Raw genomic sequence first — 20611 nt, forward strand, 5'->3', positions numbered from 1 at the left:
ATGGGTGGACTGAATTAAATCGCTGCAATATTGTAATTTTAAAGGTGTTCTAATTCGTGCAAATTATGTCGTTCGTCTCCATGTAAACTCGTTGAAAGCAATCTGTACGCGGTGAAGGAAATGCTTAGGGGTTTCAATAAATTCACTCAAACAGCTGAATTCAGGTCTTGATGTGTTCTAATGGGTATTTACAATTAAATGGCTGGAATATTGTAATTTTAAAGGCGTTATTTATATGCATTTTCCACCGAAGTCAAAGTGAAAGTATAGGTCACAGCTCGGTAACATGATCGTTAGTGAAACCTATTGAATAGCTCATTTGCAGCTAATGTAGTTCTTTAAAATATTCTTGTATATTTATTGTGTTGGATCGCTGGAGTGTTTTTATTTAAATGCTTTTAAAAGACGTTCAGTCATGTATTATTCTCAGTCGGGTAAGTTAGCTCCGAGCCGTGAAAGCTCGTCTGTGTAACACATTTGCTGAAGACAGTGCTTTAACTTTGAAATAAAACAGATCACAAAAGGCTGATTTGTTGATGTGTTCTAATGAGTATTTACAAACAAATCGCTGAAATATATTTATTTTAAAGGCGTTCTAATTCGTGCAATTTATGTTGTTTGTGAGCACATGCACAGAGAGAGTAGCCTAGTGCTGACGGCTTGTATAAGCGCTGAAGGGTGCGAGCTTTTCTTTTACAAGAACTATAAAACCACTGAATTTAACTGTTGATATGTTCTAATGGGTATTTAGAGTTAAATCGCTGTAATAATTAAATTTTTAAGGCGATATTTATTTGTATTTCCACCGATTTCAGAGTGACTGTAAGTGAGAGGTTTGAGTCCCGCCTCTTCAGTCGAGAGGTATTACTGTTAGAGGGCGCATTTTTTCTCAGCCCATGTAATTCATTGGGAAATGTGTCATATTCAAAAATTAATAATAAATCAACTGTAAGTCTGATCAGTCTAAAAAGATATAGCAACTAACTTTAGAGCAGGACCCAGGTATCTGCCAAGTTTGGGGCTTGTGGCATTCAAGCCCTAGGAGGAGTAGCGTTTGTAAATTCGTGTACCATAAGAATAATAACATATAACTAGAAGCTAAAGTTCGATGACAAACTTTAAATGTTGGCTTGGAGAGCCAAATTGGGCAGCCTTCGGGCAAAAGGGCCAGCCCAGAACACCATAGTGGATTAATAATTGTATTTTAGGTTAAAACGGCTTGCCATACTGGAATAAGTGATGAGTGCCTGCTTCAAAGCCGCGTCGCGTTGCCGTGCGGTTGAGCCGAAAAGCAGAAATAAGCAAGCATTTAAACTTTTTATTATATGACTGAACTATTATTGTGTTGGATCGCTGGAGTGTTTGTATTAAAATACCTTTAAAAGACGTGCAAATGATGTCTTTGTTAACAGACACATAAATGCAGCCGTGCATCTCATGTTAGTTAGTTAAGCCTATGAAAAACGTCATTTGCACCCAATGCAGGTCTTTAAAATATTCTTCTATATTTATTGTGTTGAATCGCTGGAGTGTTTTTATTTAAATGCCTTTAAAAGACGTGCAGTCATGTATAATTCTCAGTCGGACATCTCGGAGCTCATGTCTAACACACTGCTGAATGCAGCGCTCTCTGTATGAAAAAACAAAATGCTCACAAACAACTGCATTTAGCTGTTGATATTTTCTAATGGGTGGACTGAATTAAATCGCTGCAATATTGTAATTTTAAAGGCGTTCTAATTCGTGCAAATTATGTCGTTGGTCTCCATGTATACTCGTTGAAAGCAATCTGTACACGGTGAAGGAATTGCTTAGGGTTTTCAATAAATTCGCTCAAACAGCTGAATTCAGGTCTTGATGTGTTCTAATGGGTATTTACAATTAAATGGCTGGAATATTGTAATTTTAAAGGCGTTATTTATATGCATTTTCCACCGAAATCAAAGTGAAAGTAAGTCTCAGCTCGGTAACATGTTCGTTTGTGAAACTGAAAAGCTCATTTGCAGCTAAGGTAGTTCTTTAAAATATTCTTGTATATTTATTGTGTTGGATCGCTGGAGTGTTTTTATTTAAATGCTTTTAAAAGACGTGCAGTCATAATTCTCAGTCGGGTAAGTTAGCTCCGAGCCGTGAAAGCTCGTCTGTATAACACATTTGCTGAAGACAGTGCTTTAACTTTGAAATAAAACAGATCACAAAAGGCTGATTTGTTGATGTGTTCTAATGGGTATTTACAAACAAATCGCTGAAATATATTTATTTTAAAGGCGTTCTAATTCGTGCAATTTATGTTGTTTGTGAGCACATGTCGAGAGAGAGAGAAGCCTAGTGCTGACGGCTTGTACAAGCGCTGAAGGGTGCGAGCTTTTCTTTTACAAGAACTACTCACAAACCACTGAATTTAGCTGTTGATATGTTCTAATGGGTATTTAGAGTTAAATCGCTGTAATATTTGAATTTTTAAGGCGGTATTTATTTGTATTTCCACCGATTTCAGAGTGACTGTAAGCAAGAGGTTTGAGTCCCGCCTCTTCAGTGGAGAGGTATTGCGCCTTTAGATGGCGCATTTTTTCTCAGCCCATTGAAATCCCATAGAAATTTTTCATGTAAAAAAATTAATATTAAATCAACTGTAAGTCTGATCATTCCAAAAAGATATAGCAACACTTTGGTGACCAGGGCCCAGGGCTCCGCCGAGTTTGGGGCTTGTAGCCTTAAAGCTCTAGGAGGAGTAGCGTATAGAATTTTAGTCTCAGAAGAAGTTTAATAATAATAATAATAATAATAATAATAATAAGTTTAAATAGCATAACAATATGTTGGCTTCTCCAAGCCAACATAATAACTAGAAGCTAAAGTTCGATGACAAACTTTAAATGTTGGCTTGGAGAAGCAAACCGGGCAGCCTTCGGGCAAAAGGGCCAGCCCAGAACACTTAGAGCTCTCTGATTGAATTGTTGCTAGTAAAAATGCTATTACGATAAGTAATGCTTAGTATATTTTAGGCTAAACAGCTTGCCATAGAGGATTTATGTGTATTTTAGGTTAAAACGGCTTGCCATACAACAAGTGTGCAGCGCGTGCTTGAAAGCGTTGCTGTGCGGTTGAGCCTAAAAGCAGAAATAAGCAAGCATTTAAGCTGTGTAATATATTACTCTACTATTATTGTGTTTAATCGCTGGAGTGTTTGTATACCTTTAAAAGACGTGCAAATGATGTCTTTGATGCAGATGAAGACTGAGCAGTGCATTCAATGTTAGTTAGTTAAGCCAGTGAAAAAAGTCATTTGCACTCAATGTAGGTCTTTAAAATATTCTTCTATATTTATTGTGTGCAATCGCTGGAGTGTTTGTATTTAAATGCCTTTAAAAGACGTGCAGTCATGTATAATTGTCAGTTGGACATCTCGGAGCTCATAACACACTGCTGAACACAGCGCTCTCTGTATGAAAAAAAAATACTCACGAACAACTGCATTTAGCTGTTGATATTCTCTAATGGGTGGACTTAATTAAATCGCTGCAATATTGTAATTTTAAAGGCGGTCAAATTCGTGCAAATTATGTCGTTCGTCTCCATGTATCATAGTTGAAGGCAATCTGTACGCGGTGAAGGAAATGCTTCGGGTTTTCAATAAATTCGTTCAAACAGCTGAATTCAGGTCTTGATGTGTTCTAATGGGTATTTATAATTAAATGGCTGGAATATTGTAATTTTAAAGGCGTTATTTATATGCATTTTACACCGAAGTCAAAGTGAAAGTATAGGTTACAGCTCGGTAACATGTTCGTTAGTGAAACCTATTGAACAGCTCATTTGCAGCTAATATAGTTCTTTAAAATATTCTTGTATATTTTTTGTGTTGGATCGCTGGAGTGTTTTTATTTAAATGCTTTTAAAAGACGCGCAGTCATGTATAATTCTCAGTCGGGTAAATTAGCTCCGAGCCGTAAAGCTCATCTGTATAACACATTTGCTGAAGACAGTGCTTTAACTTTGAAATAAAACAGATCACAAAAGGTTGATTTGTTGATGTGTTCTAATGGGTATTTACAAATAAATCGCTGAAATATATAAATTTTAAAGGCACTCTAATTCGTGCAATTTATGTTGTTTATGAGCACATACAGAGAGAGTTCGTGCTGACGGCTTGTATACACTGTAAACCCTAATAAGTTCAGACTACTCAAATGATTTGAGGAAAGTGATTCCCTCAGTTCGTTTGAGTAATGGGAAAATGACAACTCGATTTATTGAGTTGAACGAATGTGGTCTCTTCATTGAATTAACTTAAATGTTTAAGTACAGATAACTTAAAAGGGCTAACAGACTAAACTTCCTAAATTTTCAGCTTATATATAAATATATATATTCTACTTGTATTAAATAATTTATAAATCATTAAAACAAGGTTTTTTTTCCACATCAACCACTTTATTAGGCTTATACTGCATTTACATTACTTATAACAGTAAGCTCACATTTATAAAATTCATGAACAAAATCATGAGCTCCTTTTTTAACAGTAAACTCATATTTTTGTCTGTAAGCCCACACTGTCATATTTTTAAAAGACATATGTACAACAAAATAGCTAATTTTTAATTTTAACAGTAAGCTCACATTTCCAGAAAGACATGAACAACAGCATCATGAGCTTACATTTTTTAAAGTACATTCACATTTTTTAACAGTAAACTCCTATTTTTGACTGTAAACTCACATTTAATATCACATTTTTAAACAAAACAGCTCATTTTTAATAGTAAGCTTACATTTTTAAAAGACATGAACAACAACATAAGCATTTTTTTTAACAGTTAACTGTTTTAAATGTAAACCTATTATTTATTTATTTTTTCACATTTTTACAAGACAAATTTGAGATATACCAGTTCCTTGGAGTGTGTGTTATACAAAAAAAAAAAAAAAAAGTGTTTCTTCTCTGTTGGTGAAAGTCTTACTGACTGTTAACATAAACATGTTTTTAATTTCCAATGTAAAGGTCATTTTCATTTTTTTTTTCTCAGCTGACAAGAAAAGCACAAAACCTGTAACATAAATTTGTCCAAACAGAAGGCACATTGATTCAGGAAGGTCACTTAGATTGTCCATCACCACTTTTCCAAGAGTTGAGAGGCTGAAGAGTAGTCCCATCTTCAACTATTACAATCCCCACTGACAACAGCAAGATTTGAGCTGTGATCATCAGACATCTATTAAAGATGAAAAAACATTATCAAATTAAAGTTAATTCACATGCATGCAAGCTCATGTAGATTTCAAACAGTGCAACTTAATCTTAAGGAACAGTTCACCCAAAAATGCAAATTCTGTCATTGCTCACTCTCATGTCATTCCACACCCCTAACACCTTTGTTCTTCTTCCAAACAAAAATTAAGATTTTTTTTAAGGAAACCCAAGAGATTTCTGTTTCTCCAGAGATCCAATGTAACATTTTCAAGGTCTAGAAAAAAAATCCATGAGACTTCAGTGGTTTAAACTCAATTTTATGAAGCAGCGCGAGTGTTTAGTGCAAAAACATGTAATTTACCACTTACAAAATAAAATTATTCAAGGCCTGTTCAGATTTCAGATCTTGCGTGAACACAAAACACATGCACCGTGATGCTCTCGTGAACATGCATTGGGGATCTGTATTTTTAATAGTTTTTATAGTTTGTTTCATGCAAACCTAAGCATGTGCGTTGTTTAATAAAATTGAGGTTAAATCACTGGAACCACGTCTTTCTTACCTTTTCTTGTCCGTCTATGGAGAAATGGAAAACTCTTGAAAATTATTTTAAAAATCTTCATTTGTGTTCCAAAGAGGAACGGAAGTCTTACGAATATGGAATGACACGAGGGTAACTACTGACAAAATTCTAATTTTTGAGTGAAATAACACTTTAGATTCAAATTTATATAATGAGTGTGAGTGATCTACTGTGTGCTTGTCTTTTTGACATTATTTTCTACATGGAATACTTACCAAACATGTCGAAGAAATCCCCAAACATCTCCAAACACAAGAGGTGGTCCTTGGAGCACAAGAGTTCGGTCCTCAGTCGGCTCTGACAACTTCTGTGTGAAAACAAAAAAACAATTATATTAAATCTAACCACTGGCTATTACTACTTTTTTTTTTAATGAAATTCATAACAGCATTTAAATCAGGGGTGTCAATTCTTGGAGGGACAGAGCCCTGCAGAGTTTAGATGAAATCCTAATTAAACACACCTGATCCAACTAAGTTAACGTTGTTACAACATTTTTGCACGTCTTTCCCGACAGTAAAAAGTCAACAAATCGCTCACAGGGACATGTAAAACAGTCACAGCTCTGCTAATGGTAACTTGATTAAAAACAAATGCAGATAGGATTGAATACATTTTATAAAATCTATTAAAAACGAATAATTAATATTATGCACCAAGAACACATTACATGAACAGAATTATTAATTAAAAACATAGGCCTATCTCTGTAAATGTGTCACAATTTCGTTAATTTTTAGCTTTGCATTGTTCTCCTCATGAAACCTTTAGTAAACCTGCATTAATAGCCACACGGATGCAATATACTGTTACAAACGTATTTTCATTCTCAACTGTTTATGACCATTTAAGACATAACTGACAAGGGTTTACGTGAATAATCACCAAGCGAGCGCCTCATTTTGAAATATTTTTGCGTGCATTTGACCGTTTATGCGCGCACCTTGAGGTAAAAGCGAACTTTAACGGTACATGTCCGTGTTTTGTTCCCTCATAAGCGCATACACAACAGCGCAAGTTCTCATTCTCGCTTTTAAAAACACAACATCAAAGAAACATTAATAAATTAAGCAAGTCACAACGTACAGGCGTGTTAAACATTAACTTACCAGCGTAATCCATGGGCCTTCGTCACGACCGACTCCATCCCTGTCCCTGCCTGCTTCACGACCGCCTGCCTGCAAGTGCAGCTGGGGGAGGAAAAAAAGTTAAGCGGGAAATTCAAATGTTCTTATAGAAATTTAGAAACTCCGGCATATTTATAAGTACAAAATACTCCAAAAATAAAACGGAACCAAGCAAAATTTACACTTATATTTTACCATTAACCTACCTGTGTAACTTCACTCTAATGAATCTTTCACGACGGCTTTCTTCCCGCCTGCTTTACCGCCAGCTTACTTGTGCTGCTACTGGAGCAAAACAAAAAATAGCATTGGAATAACGTGTAAATCAATTTAAAAAAATGTATATGAGCGTTTAAATCTCTACTTACTGATTTAACTTTTGTCTTTCTTGTGTCAGATGGTTTCTGCTAGTGCGTCTGTCCTGCTGGTTCTTCAGCAAAATTAAGCATGACGAGAAATAATACCGCCTTGTGTCATATAACTTATATCGACCAATCAGCGCGGTTGTCAAAGCAGAATTTCAAGTGCGACCAATCATTTTAAATAGACATTGTGAATCTTTCAAATTAATTAAAATGTTGAGTTCAGATAACTTAAAATATCAATTAAAAAGTTTTTTGCTGCCAAATGAGTAAGTTAACCACACCTGTTTAAGTTTTGATGCCAAAACTTGGTATTTTAAGTAATGTCAAGTTATATTAACTTAATCTCTTTATTAATGACAACAGTGGGGTTTACAGTGTACTCGCTGAAGGGTGCAAGCATTTCTTTTACAAGAACTGCTCACAAACCACTGAATTTAGCTGTTGATGTGTTCTAATGGGTATTTACAATTAAATCGCTGGAATATTTAATTTTAAAAGGCGGTATTTATTTGTATTTCCACCGATTTCAGAGTGACTGTAAGCAAGAGGTTTGAGTCCCGCCTCTTCAGTCGAGAGGTATTGCGCCTCTAGATGGCGCATTTTTTCTCAGCCCATTGAAAACCTATAGAAATTTTTCATGTAAAAAAATTAATATTAAATCAACTGTAAGTCTGATCATTCCAAAAAGATATAGCAACACTTTGGTGACCAGGGCCCAGGGCTCCGCCGAGTTTGGGGCTTGTAGCCTTAAAGCTCTAGGAGGAGTAGCGTATAGAATTTTAGTCTCAGAAGAATTTTAATAATAATAATAATAAGTTTAAATAGCATAACAATATGTTGGCTTCTCCAAGCCAACATAATAATAATAATAACTAGAAGCTAAAGTTCGATGACAAACTTTAAATGTTGGCTTGGAGAGCCAAATTGGGCAGCCTTGGGGCAAAAGGGCCAGCCCAGAACACTTAGAGCTCTCTGATTGAATTGTTGCTAGTAAAAATGGCAGTACGACAAGAAATGCTTAGTATATTTTAGGCTAAAACATAGAGGATCGTGTGTGGATTTTACGTTAAAACGGCTTGCCATACAACAAGTTTGCAGCGCATGCTTGAAACCCACGACGCGTTGCTGTGCGGTTGAGCCTAAAAGCAGAAATAAGCAAGCATTTAAGCTGTGTATTATATTACTCTACTATTATTGTGTTTAATCGCTGGAGTGTTTGTATTTAAATACCTTTAAAAGACGTGCAAATGATGTGTTTGATGATGCAGACGAAGACTGAGCAGTGCATGTTAGTTAAGCCTATGAAAAAAGTCATTTGCACCCAATGTAGCTAGGTCTTTAAAATATTCTTCTATATTTATTGTGTGCAATCGCTGGAGTGTTTGTATTTAAATGCCTTTAAAAGACGTGCAGTCATGTATAATTGTCAGTCGGACATCTCGGAGCTCATGTCTAACACACAGCTGAACGCAGCGCTCTCTGTATGAAAACAAAATGCTCACAAACAACTGCATTTAGCTGTTGATATTTTCTAATGGGTGGACTGAATTAAATCGCTGCAATATTGTAATTTTAAAGGCGTTCTAATTCGTGCAAATTATGTCGTTCGTCTCCATGTAAACTCGTTGAAAGCAATGTGTACGCGGTGAAGGAAATGCTTAGGGGTTTCAATAAATTCACTCAAACAGCTGAATTCAGGTCTTGATGTGTTCTAATGGGTATTTACAATTAAATGGCTGGAATATTGTAATTTTAAAGGCGTTATTTATATGCATTTTCCACCGAAGTCAAAGTGAAAGTATAGGTCACAGCTCGGTAACATGATCGTTAGTGAAACCTATTGAATAGCTCATTTGCAGCTAATGTAGTTCTTTAAAATATTCTTGTATATTTATTGTGTTGGATCGCTGGAGTGTTTTTATTTAAATGCTTTTAAAAGACGTTCAGTCATGTATTATTCTCAGTCGGGTAAGTTAGCTCCGAGCCGTGAAAGCTCGTCTGTGTAACACATTTGCTGAAGACAGTGCTTTAACTTTGAAATAAAACAGATCACAAAAGGCTGATTTGTTGATGTGTTCTAATGAGTATTTACAAACAAATCGCTGAAATATATTTATTTTAAAGGCGTTCTAATTCGTGCAATTTATGTTGTTTGTGAGCACATGCACAGAGAGAGTAGCCTAGTGCTGACGGCTTGTATAAGCGCTGAAGGGTGCGAGCTTTTCTTTTACAAGAACTATAAAACCACTGAATTTAACTGTTGATATGTTCTAATGGGTATTTAGAGTTAAATCGCTGTAATAATTAAATTTTTAAGGCGATATTTATTTGTATTTCCACCGATTTCAGAGTGACTGTAAGTGAGAGGTTTGAGTCCCGCCTCTTCAGTCGAGAGGTATTACTGTTAGAGGGCGCATTTTTTCTCAGCCCATGTAATTCATTGGGAAATGTGTCATATTCAAAAATTAATAATAAATCAACTGTAAGTCTGATCAGTCTAAAAAGATATAGCAACTAACTTTAGAGCAGGACCCAGGTATCTGCCAAGTTTGGGGCTTGTGGCATTCAAGCCCTAGGAGGAGTAGCGTTTGTAAATTCGTGTACCATAAGAATAATAACATATAATAATAATAATAATAACTAGAAGCTAAAGTTCGATGACAAACTTTAAATGTTGGCTTGGAGAGCCAAACCGGGCAGCCTTGGGGCAAAAGGGCCAGCCCAGAACACTTAGAACTCTCTAATGGAATTGTTGCTAGCAAAAATGGCAGTACGACAAGAAATGCTTAGTATATTTTAGGCTAAAACAGCTTGCCATAGAGGATTGTGTGTGGATTTTAGGTTAAAACGGCTTGCCATATCTCAAGATTCGTGCAGCGCCTGCTTCAAAGCCACGACGCGTTGCTGTGCGGTTGAGGTGAAAAGCAGAAATAAGCAAGCATTTAACCTTTTTATTATATGATTGTACTGTTATTGTGTTGAATCGCTGGAGTGTTTGTATTAAAATACCTTTAAAAGACGTGCAAATTTGATGTCTTTGTTAACAGACACATAAATGCAGCCGTGCATCTCATGTTAGTTAGTTAAGCCTATGAAAAACGTCATTTGCACCCAATGTAGGTCTTTAAAATATTCTTCTATATTTATTGTGTGCAATCGCTGGAGTGTTTTTATTTAAATGCCTTTAAAAGACGTGCAAATGATGTATTTGTTGACAGACTGATAATAAAGCCATACATCTGATGTTCGTTAGAGAAACGTTTGAAATAGCTCATTTACACCCAATGTAGCTCTTTAAAATATTCTATATTTATTGTGTTTAATCGCTGGAGTGTTTGTAATTAAATACCTTTAAAAGACGTGCACATGATGTCTTTGATGATGCAGACGAAGAACTGAGCAGTGCATCCAATGTTAGTTAAATCTATGAAACAGCTCATTTGCACTCAATGCAGCTCTTTAAAATATTCTTCTATATTTATTGTGTGCAATCGCTGGAATTTTTTTATTTGATTACCTTTAAAAGACGTGCAAATGAATCATTTGTTGACACAGACGGATATGCAGCCGTACATCTCATGTTCGTTATTAAAAACCTTTGAAACAGGTCATTTGCATTCAATGCGGCTCTTTAAAATATTCTTCTATATTTATTGTGTACAATCGCTGGAGTGTTTTTATTTAAATGCTTTTAAAAGACGTTCAGTCATGTATAATTCTTAGTCGGGTAAGTTAGCTCCGAACCGTGAAGCTCGTCTGTGTAACACATTTGCTGAAGACAGCTTCAACTTTGAAATAAAACAGATCACAAACTGATTTAGCTGTTGATGTGTTGTAATGGGTATTTAGAGTTAAATCGCTGTAATAATTAAGTTTTTAAGGTGATATTTATTTGTATTTCCACCGATTTCAGAGTGACTGTAAGTAAGAGGTTTGAGTCCCGCCTCTTCAGTCGAGAGGTATTACTGCTAGAGGGCGCATTTTTTCTCAGCCCATGTAATTCATTGGGAAATATGTCATTTTCAAAAATTAATAATAAATCAACTGTACATCTGATCAGTCCAAATAGATATAGCAACTCTTTCGGGACAAGGGCCCAGGTCTCTGCCAAGTTTGGGCCTTGTGGCTTCAAAGGCCTCGGAGGAGTAGCTGTCAGAAATTTTCTTAGGTCATAAGAATAATAACATATAATAATAATAATAAGTTTAAATAGCATAACAGTATGTTGGCTCTCCAAGCCAACATAATAAGTTTAAATAGCATAACAGTATGTTGGCTCTCCAAGCCAACATAATAAGTTTAAATAGCATAACAGTATGTTGGCTCTCCAAGCCAACATAATAATAATAACTAGAAGCTAAAGTTCGATGACAAACTTTAAATGTTGGCTTGGAGAGCCAAATTGGGCAGCCTTCGGGCAAAAGAGCCAGCCCAGAACACTTAGAGCTCTGTAATTGAATTGTTGCTAGTAAAAATGGCAGTACGACTAGAAATGCTTAGTATATTTTAGGCTAAAACAGCTTGCCATAGAGGATCGTGTGTGGATTTTAGGTTAAAACGGCTTGCCATACTAGAATATGTGATGAGCGCCTGCTTCAAAGCCGCGTCGCGTTGCCGTGCGGTTGAGCCGAAAAGCAGAAATAAGCAAGCATTTAACCTTTGTAATATATTACTATACTATTATTGTGTTAAATCGCTGCAGTTTTTGTATTTAAATACCTTTAAAAGACGTGCAAATGATGTCTTTGATGATGCAGACGAAGAACTGAGCAGTGCAAACAGCTCATTTGCACTCAATGCAGCTCTTTAAAATATTCTTCTATATTTATTGTGTGCAATCGCTGGAATGTTTTTATTTGATTACCTTTAAAAGACGTGCAAATGAATTCTTTGTTGACAGACTGATAATGCAGCCTTATGTTCCTTAAAAACCTTTGAAACAGGTCATTTGCATTCAATGCGGCTCTTTAAAATTTTCTTCTATATTTATTGTGTGCAATCGCTGGAGTGTTTTTATTTAAATGCCTTTAAAAGACGTGCAAATGATGTATTTGTTGACAGACTGATAATGCAGCCATACATCTCATGTTCGTTAGTAAAACGTTTGAAATAGCTCATTTACACCCAATGTAGCTCTTTAAAATATTCTTCTATATTTATAGTGTACAATCGCTGGAGTGTTTTTATTTAAATGCTTTTAAAAGACGTTCAGTCATGTATAATTCTCAGTCGGGTTAGCTCCGAGCCGTGAAGCTCGTCTGTGTAACACATTTGCTGAAGACAGTACTTCAACTTTGAAATAAAACAGATCACAAACTGATTTAGCTGTTGATGTGTTGTAATGGGTATTTAGAGTTAAATCGCTGTAATATTTTAATTTTAAAGGCGTTCTAATTCGTGCAAATTAGGTCGTTTGTGAGCAGATATACAGAGAGAGTACGTGCTGAAGCTGTACACGGTGAAGGAATGCTTAGAGTTTTGAATAAATTTGCTCAAATAGCTGAATTCAGGTCTTGATGTGTTCTAATGGGTATTTACAATTAAATCGCTGGAATATTTTAATTTTAAAGGCGTTATTTATTTGCATTTTCCATCGAAGTCAAAGTGGAAGTTGGTCAGAGCTCAGCGATCTCCTGTTGAGTAGAGAGGAATTACTCCTTTAGAGGGCGCTTTTTTTCTCAGCCCATTCAAATCTATGGGACATATTTCCATTCAGTGGAGAGTTCCATTCAGTGGAGAGGTATTGCTCCATTAGAGGGCGAAATTTTAGGAATTTTTAATGTAAAAAAATTAATAATAAATCAACTGTAAATCTGATCAGTCCAAATAGATATAGCAACACTTTCGAGACAAGGGCCCAGGTCTCTGCCAAGTTTGGGGCTTGTAGCCTTAAAGCTCTAGGAGGAGTAGCGTATAGAATTTTAGTCTCAGAAGAATTTTAATAATAACTAGAAGCTAAAGTTCGATGACAAACTTTAAATGTTGGCTTGGAGAAGCAAACCGGGCAGCCTTCGGGCAAAAGGTCCAGCCCAGAACACTTAGAGCTCTCTGATTGAATTGTTGCTAGTAAAAATGCTATTACGATAAGTAATGCTTAGTATATTTTAGGTTAAAACAGCTTGCCATAGTCGATTTATGTGTATTTTAGGTTAAAACGGCTTGCCATACAACAAGTGTGCAGCGCGTGCTTGAAAGCGTTGCTGTGCGGTTGAGCCTAAAAGCATTAATAAGCAAGCATTTAAGCTGTGTAATATATTACTCTACTATTATTGTGTTTAATCGCTGGAGTGTTTGTATTTAAATTCCTTTAAAAGACGTGCAAATGATGTCTCTGATGATGAAGATGAAGACTGAGCAGTGCATCTCATGTTAGTTAGTTAAGCCTATGAAAAAAGTAATTTGCACCCAATGCAGGTCTTTAAAATATTCTTCTATATTTATTGTGTTGAATCGCTGGAGTGTTTTTATTTAAATGCCTTTAAAAGACGTGCAGTCATGTATAATTCTCAGTCGGACATCTCGGAGCTCATGTAACACACTGCTGAACGCAGCGCTCTCTGTATGAAAACAAAATGCTCACAAACAACTGCATTTAGCTGTTGATATTTTCTAATGGGTGGACTGAATTAAATCGCTGCAATATTGTAATTTTAAAGGCGTTCTAATTCGTGCAAATTATGTCGTTCGTCTCCATGTATACTCGTTGAAAGCAATCTGTACGCGGTGAAGGAAATGCTTAGGGTTTTCAATAAATTCGCTCAAACAGCTGAATTCAGGTCTTGATGTGTTCTAATGGGTATTTACAATTAAATGGCTGGAATATTGTAATTTTAAAGGCATTATTTATATGCATTTTCCACCGAGTTCAAAGTGAAAGTAAGTCACAGCTCGGTAACATGGTCGTTAGTGAAACTGAAAAGCTCATTTGCAGCATGTAGTTCTTTAAAATATTCTTGTATATTGATTGTGTTGGATCGCTGGAGTGTTTTTATTTAAATGCTTTTAAAAGACGTGCAGTCATGTATTATTCTCAGTCGGGTAAGTTAGCTCCGAGCCTGAAAGCTCGTCTGTATAACACATTTGCTGAAGACAGTGCTTTAACTTTGAAATAAAACAGATCACAAAAGGCTGATTTGTTGATGTGTTCTAATGGGTATTTACAAATAAATCGCTGAAATATATTAATTTTAAAGGCGTTCTAATTCGTGCAAGTTATGTTGTTTATGAGCACATACAGAGAGAGTTCATGCTGACGGCATGTATACTCGCTGAAGGGTGCGAGCTTTTCTTTTACAAGAACTACTCACAAACCACTGAACTTAGCTGTTGATATGTTCTAATGGGTTTTTAGAGTTAAATCGCTGTAATATTTACATTTTTAAGGCGGTATTTATTTGTATTTCCACCGATTTCAGAGTGACTGTAAGTAAGAGGTTTAGAGTCCCGCCTCTTCAGTCGAGAGGTATTACTGTTAGAGGGCGCATTTTTTCTCAGCCCATGTAATTCATTGGGAAATTTGTCATATTCAAAAATTAATAATAAATCAACTGTACATCTGATCAGTCCAAATAGATATAGCAACTCTTTCGGGACAAGGGCCCAGGTCTCTGCCAAGTTTGGGCCTTGTGGCTTCAAAGGCCTCGGAGGAGTAGCTGTCAGAAATTTCTGTAGCTCATAAGAATAATAAAATATAATAATAATAATAATAATAATAATAAGTTTAAATAGCATAACAATATGTTGGCTTCTCCAAGCCAACATAACTAGAAGCTAAAGTTCGATGACAAACTTTAAATGTTGGCTTGGAGAAGCAAACCGGGCAGCCTTCGGGCAAAAGGGCCAGCCCAGAACACTTAGAGCTCTCTGATTGAATTGTTGCTAGTAAAAATGCTATTACGATAAGTAATGCTTAGTATATTTTAGGCTAAAACTGCTTGCCATAGAGGATTTATGTGTATTTTAGGTTGAAACGGCTTGCCATACAACAAGTGTGCAGCGGGTGCTTGAAAGCCACGACGCCTTGCTGTGCGGTTGAGCCTAAAAGCAGAAATAAGCAAGCATTTAAGCTGTGTAATATATTACTCTACTATTATTGTGTTTAATCGCTGGAGTGTTTGAATTTAAATACCTTTAAAAGACGTGCAAATTATGTCTTTGTTAACAGACACATAAATGCAGCCGTGCATCTCCTGTTAGTTAGTTAAGCCTATGAAAAAAGTCATTTGCACCCAATGCAGGTCTTTAAAATATTCTTCTATATTTATTGTGTGCAATCGCTGGAGTGTTTGTATTTACATGCCTTTAAAAGACGTTCAGTCATGTATAATTCTCAGACAGACATCTCGGAGCTCATGTCTACACTGCTGAACACAGCGCTCTCTGTATGGAAAAAAAAATACTCACAAACAACTGCATTTAGCTGTTGATATTTTCTAATGGGTGGAATGAATTAAATCGCTGCAATATTGTAATTTTAAAGGCGTTCTAATTCGTGCAAATTATATCGTTCGTCTCCATTTATACTCGTTGAAAGCAATCTGTACGCGGTGAAGGAAATGCTTAGGGTTTTGAATAAATTCGCTCAAACAGCTGAATTCAGGTCTTGATGTGTTCTAATGGGTATTTAAAATTAAATGGCTGGAATATTGTAATTTTAAAGGCGTTATTTATATGCATTTTCCACCGAAGTCAAAGTGAAAGTGTGGGTCACAGCTTGGTAACATGTTCGTTAGTGAAACCTATTGAATAGCTCATTTGCAGCTAATGTTGTTCTTTAAAATATTCTTGTATATTTATTGTGTTGGATCGCTGGAGTGTTTTTATTGAAATGCTTTTAAAAGACGTGCAGTCATGTATAATTCTCAGTTGGGTAACGTTAAAGCACTGTCTTCAGCAAATGTGTGTTATACAGACGAGCTTCACGGCTCGGAGCTAACTTAACTTTGAAATAAAACAGATCACAAAAGGCTAATGGGTATTTACAAATAAATCGCTGAAATATATTAATTTTAAAGGCGTTCTAATTCGTGCAAATTATTTTGTTTATGAGCACATACAGAGAGAGTTCGTGCTGACGGCTTGTATACTCGCTGAAGGGTGCAAGCTTTTCTTTTACAAGAACTGCTCACAAACCACTGAATTTAGCTGTTGATGTGTTGTAATGGGTATTTAGAGTTAAATCGCTGTAATATTTAAATTTTAAAAAGCGCTATTTATTTGTATTTCCACCGTATTCAGAGTGACTGTAAGTAAGAGGTTTGAGTCCCGCCTCTTCAGTGGAGAGGTATTGCGCCTCTAGATGGCGCATTTTTTCTCAGCCCATTGAAATCCTATAGAAATTTTTCATGTAAAAAAATTAATATTAAATCAACTGTAAGTCTGATCATTCCAAAAAGATATAGCAACACTTTGGTGACCAGGGCCCAGGGCTCCGCCGAGTTTGGGGCTTGTAGCCTTAAAGCTCTAGGAGGAGTAGCGTATAGAATTTTAGTCTCAGAAGAATTTTAATAATAATAATAATAAGTTTAAATAGCATAACAATATGTTGGCTTCTCCAAGCCAACATAACTAGAAGCTAAAGTTCGATGACAAACTTTAAATGTTGGCTTGGAGAGCCAAATTGGGCAGCCTTCGGGCAAAAGGGCCAGCCCAGAACACTTAGAGCTCTGTAATTCAATTGTTGCTAGTAAAAATGCTATTACGATAAGTAATGCTTAGTATATTTTAGGCTAAAACAGCTTGCCATAGTTGATTAATATGTGTATTTTAGGTTAAAACGGCTTGCCATATCTTAAGATTCGTGCAGCGCCTGCTTCAAAGCCACGACGCGTTGCTGTGCGGTTGAGGCGAAAAGCAGAAATAAGCAATCATTTAACCTTTTTATTATATGACTGTACTATTATTGTGTTTAATCGCTGGAGTGTTTGTATTAAAATACCTTTAAAAGTCGTGCAAATGATGTCTTTGTTAACAGACACATAAATGCAGCCGTGCATCTCATGTTAGTTAGTTAAGCCTATGAAAAACGTCATTTGCACCCAATGCAGGTCTTTAAAATATTCTTCTATATTTATTGTGTTGGATCGCTGGAGTGTTTTTATTTAAATGCCTTTAAAAGACGTGCAGTCATGTATAATTCTCAGACGGACATCTCGGAGCTCATGTCTAACACACTGCTGAACGCAGCGCTCTCTGTATGAAAACAAAATGCTCACAAACAACTGCATTTAGCTGTTGATATTTTCTAATGGGTGGACTGAATTAAATCGCTGCAATATTGTAATTTTAAAGGCGTTCTAATTCGTGCAAATTATGTCGTTCGTCTCCATGTATACTCGTTGAAGGCAACCATATGCGGTGAAGGAAATGCTTAGGGTTTTCAATAAATTCGCTCAAACAGCTGAATTCAGGTCTTGATGTGTTCTAATGGGTATTTACAATTAAATGGCTGGAATATTGTAATTTTAAAGGCATTATTTATATGCATTTTCCACCGAGTTCAAAGTGAAAGTAAGTCACAGCTCCGTAACATGTTCGTTAGTGAAACATATTGAAAAGCTCATTTGCAGCTAATGTAGTTCTTTAAAATATTCTTGCATATTTATTGTGTTGGATCGCTGGAGTGTTTTTATTTAAATGCTTTTAAAAGACGTGCAGTCATAATTCTCAGTCGGGTAAGTTAGCTCCGAGCCGTGAAAGCTCGTCTGTATAACACATTTGCTGAAGACAGTGCTTTAACTTTGAAATAAAACAGATCACAAAAGGCTGATTTGTTGATGTGTTCTAATGGGTATTTACAAACAAATCGCTGAAATATATTTATTTTAAAGGCGTTCTAATTCGTGCAATTCATGTTGTTTGTGAGCACATGTAGAGAGAGAGTAGCCTAGTGCTGACGGCTTGTATAAGTGCTGAAGGGTGCGAGCTTTTCTTTTACAAGAACTACTCACAAACCACTGAATTTAGCTGTTGATATGTTCTAATGGTTATTTAGAGTTAAATCGCTGTAATAATTAAATTTTTAAGGCGATATTTATTTGTATTTCCACCGATTTCAGAGTGACTGTAAGTGAGAGGTTTGAGTCCCGCCTCTTCAGTCGAGAGGTATTACTGTTAGAGGGCGCATTTTTTCTCAGCCCATGTAATTCATTGGGAAATTTGTCATATTCAAAAATTAATAATAAATCAACTGTACATCTGATCAGTCCAAATAGATATAGCAACTCTTTCGGGACAAGGGCCCAGGTCTCTGCCAAGTTTGGGCCTTGTGGCTTCAAAGGCCTCGGAGGAGTAGCTGTCAGAAATTTCTTTAGGTCATAAGAATAATAAAATATAATAATAACTAGAAGCTAAAGTTCGATGACAAACTTTAAATGTTGGCTTGGAGAGCCAAATTGGGCAGCCTTGGGGCAAAAGGGCCAGCCCAGAACACTTAGAGCTCTCTGATTGAATTGTTGCTAGTAAAAATGGCAGTACGACAAGAAATGCTTAGTATATTTTAGGCTAAAACATAGAGGATCGTGTGTGGATTTTACGTTAAAACGGCTTGCCATACAACAAGTTTGCAGCGCGTGCTTGGAACCCACGACGCGTTGCTGTGCGGTTGAGCCTAAAAGCAGAAATAAGCAAGCATTTAAGCTGTGTATTATATTACTCTACTATTATTGTGTTTAATCGCTGGAGTGTTTGTATTTAAATACCTTTAAAAGACGTGCAAATGATGTGTTTGATGATGCAGAGGAAGACTGAGCAGTGCATCCAATGTTAGTTAGTTAAGCCTATGAAAAAAGTCATTTGCACCCAATGTAGGTCTTTAAAATATTCTTCTATATTTATTGTGTGCAATCGCTGGAGTGTTTGTATTTAAATGCCTTTAAAAGACGTGCAGTCATGTATAATTGTCAGTCGGACATCTCGGAGCTCATGTCTAACACACAGCTGAACGCAGCGCTCTCTGTATGAAAACAAAATGCTCACAAACAACTGCATTTAGCTGTTGATATTTTCTAATGGGTGGACTGAATTAAATCGCTGCAATATTGTAATTTTAAAGGCGTTCTAATTCGTGCAAATTATGTCGTTCGTCTCCATGTATACTCGTTGAAAGCAATCTGTACGCGGTGAAGGAAATGCTTAGGGGTTTCAATAAATTCACTCAAACAGCTGAATTCAGGTCTTGATGTGTTCTAATGGGTATTTACAATTAAATGGCTGGAATATTGTAATTTTAAAGGCGTTATTTATATGCATTTTCCACCGAAGTCAAAGTGAAAGTATAGGTCACAGCTCGGTAACATGATCGTTAGTGAAACCTATTGAATAGCTCATTTGCAGCTAATGTAGTTCTTTAAAATATTCTTGTATATTTATTGTGTTGGATCGCTGGAGTGTTTTTATTTAAATGCTTTTAAAAGACGTTCAGTCATGTATTATTCTCAGTCGGGTAAGTTAGCTCCGAGCCGTGAAAGCTCGTCTGTGTAACACATTTGCTGAAGACAGTGCTTTAACTTTGAAATAAAACAGATCACAAAAGGCTGATTTGTTGATGTGTTCTAATGAGTATTTACAAACAAATCGCTGAAATATATTTATTTTAAAGGCGTTCTAATTCGAGCAATTTATGTTGTTTGTGAGCACATGCACAGAGAGAGTAGCCTAGTGCTGACGGCTTGTATAAGCGCTGAAGGGTGCGAGCTTTTCTTTTACAAGAACTATAAAACCACTGAATTTAACTGTTGATATGTTCTAATGGGTATTTAGAGTTAAATCGCTGTAATAATTAAATTTTTAAGGCGATATTTATTTGTATTTCCACCGATTTCAGAGTGACTGTAAGTGAGAGGTTTGAGTCCCGCCTCTTCAGTCGAGAGGTATTACTGTTAGAGGGCGCATTTTTTCTCAGCCCATGTAATTCATTGGGAAATGTGTCATATTCAAAAATTAATAATAAATCAACTGTAAGTCTGATCAGTCTAAAAAGATATAGCAACTAACTTCAGAGCAGGACCCAGGTATCTGCCAAGTTTGGGGCTTGTGGCATTCAAGCCCTAGGAGGAGTAGCGTTTGTAAATTCGTGTACCATAAGAATAATAACATATAATAATAATAATAATAACTAGAAGCTAAAGTTCGATGACAAACTTTAAATGTTGGCTTGGAGAGCCAAACCGGGCAGCATTGGGGCAAAAGGGCCAGCCCAGAACACTTAGAGCTCTCTAGAAATGCTTAGTTTATTTTAGGCTAAAACAGCTTGCCATAGAGGATCGTGTGTGTATTTTAGGTTAAAACAGCTTGCCATACTGGAATATGCGATGAGCGCCTGCTTCAAAGCCGCGTCGCGTT

The 20611-nt window shown here is 36.2% G+C and overlaps 1 protein-coding gene and 1 long non-coding RNA gene across 2 annotated transcripts in view; both read right to left on the bottom strand.

The window, feature by feature from the left end:
* The window catches only part of wdr27 (WD repeat domain 27), a 95525-nt gene that overhangs the window by 70661 nt on the left and 4253 nt on the right, over positions 1-20611 (bottom strand). The gene's annotated exons all lie outside the window — the stretch shown is intronic.
* LOC141325229 (uncharacterized) lies at positions 4180-7641 on the bottom strand. Its single transcript, XR_012353758.1, has 3 exons — positions 6888-7641; positions 5994-6085; positions 4180-5216 (listed from the first exon to the last, which is right to left on the bottom strand). It is a non-coding gene; the product is annotated as an uncharacterized lncRNA (long non-coding RNA).

This window comes from Garra rufa, chromosome 2 (assembly GCF_049309525.1).
Source record: "Garra rufa chromosome 2, GarRuf1.0, whole genome shotgun sequence".
In the NCBI taxonomy this organism is placed as follows: domain Eukaryota; kingdom Metazoa; phylum Chordata; class Actinopteri; order Cypriniformes; family Cyprinidae; genus Garra; species Garra rufa.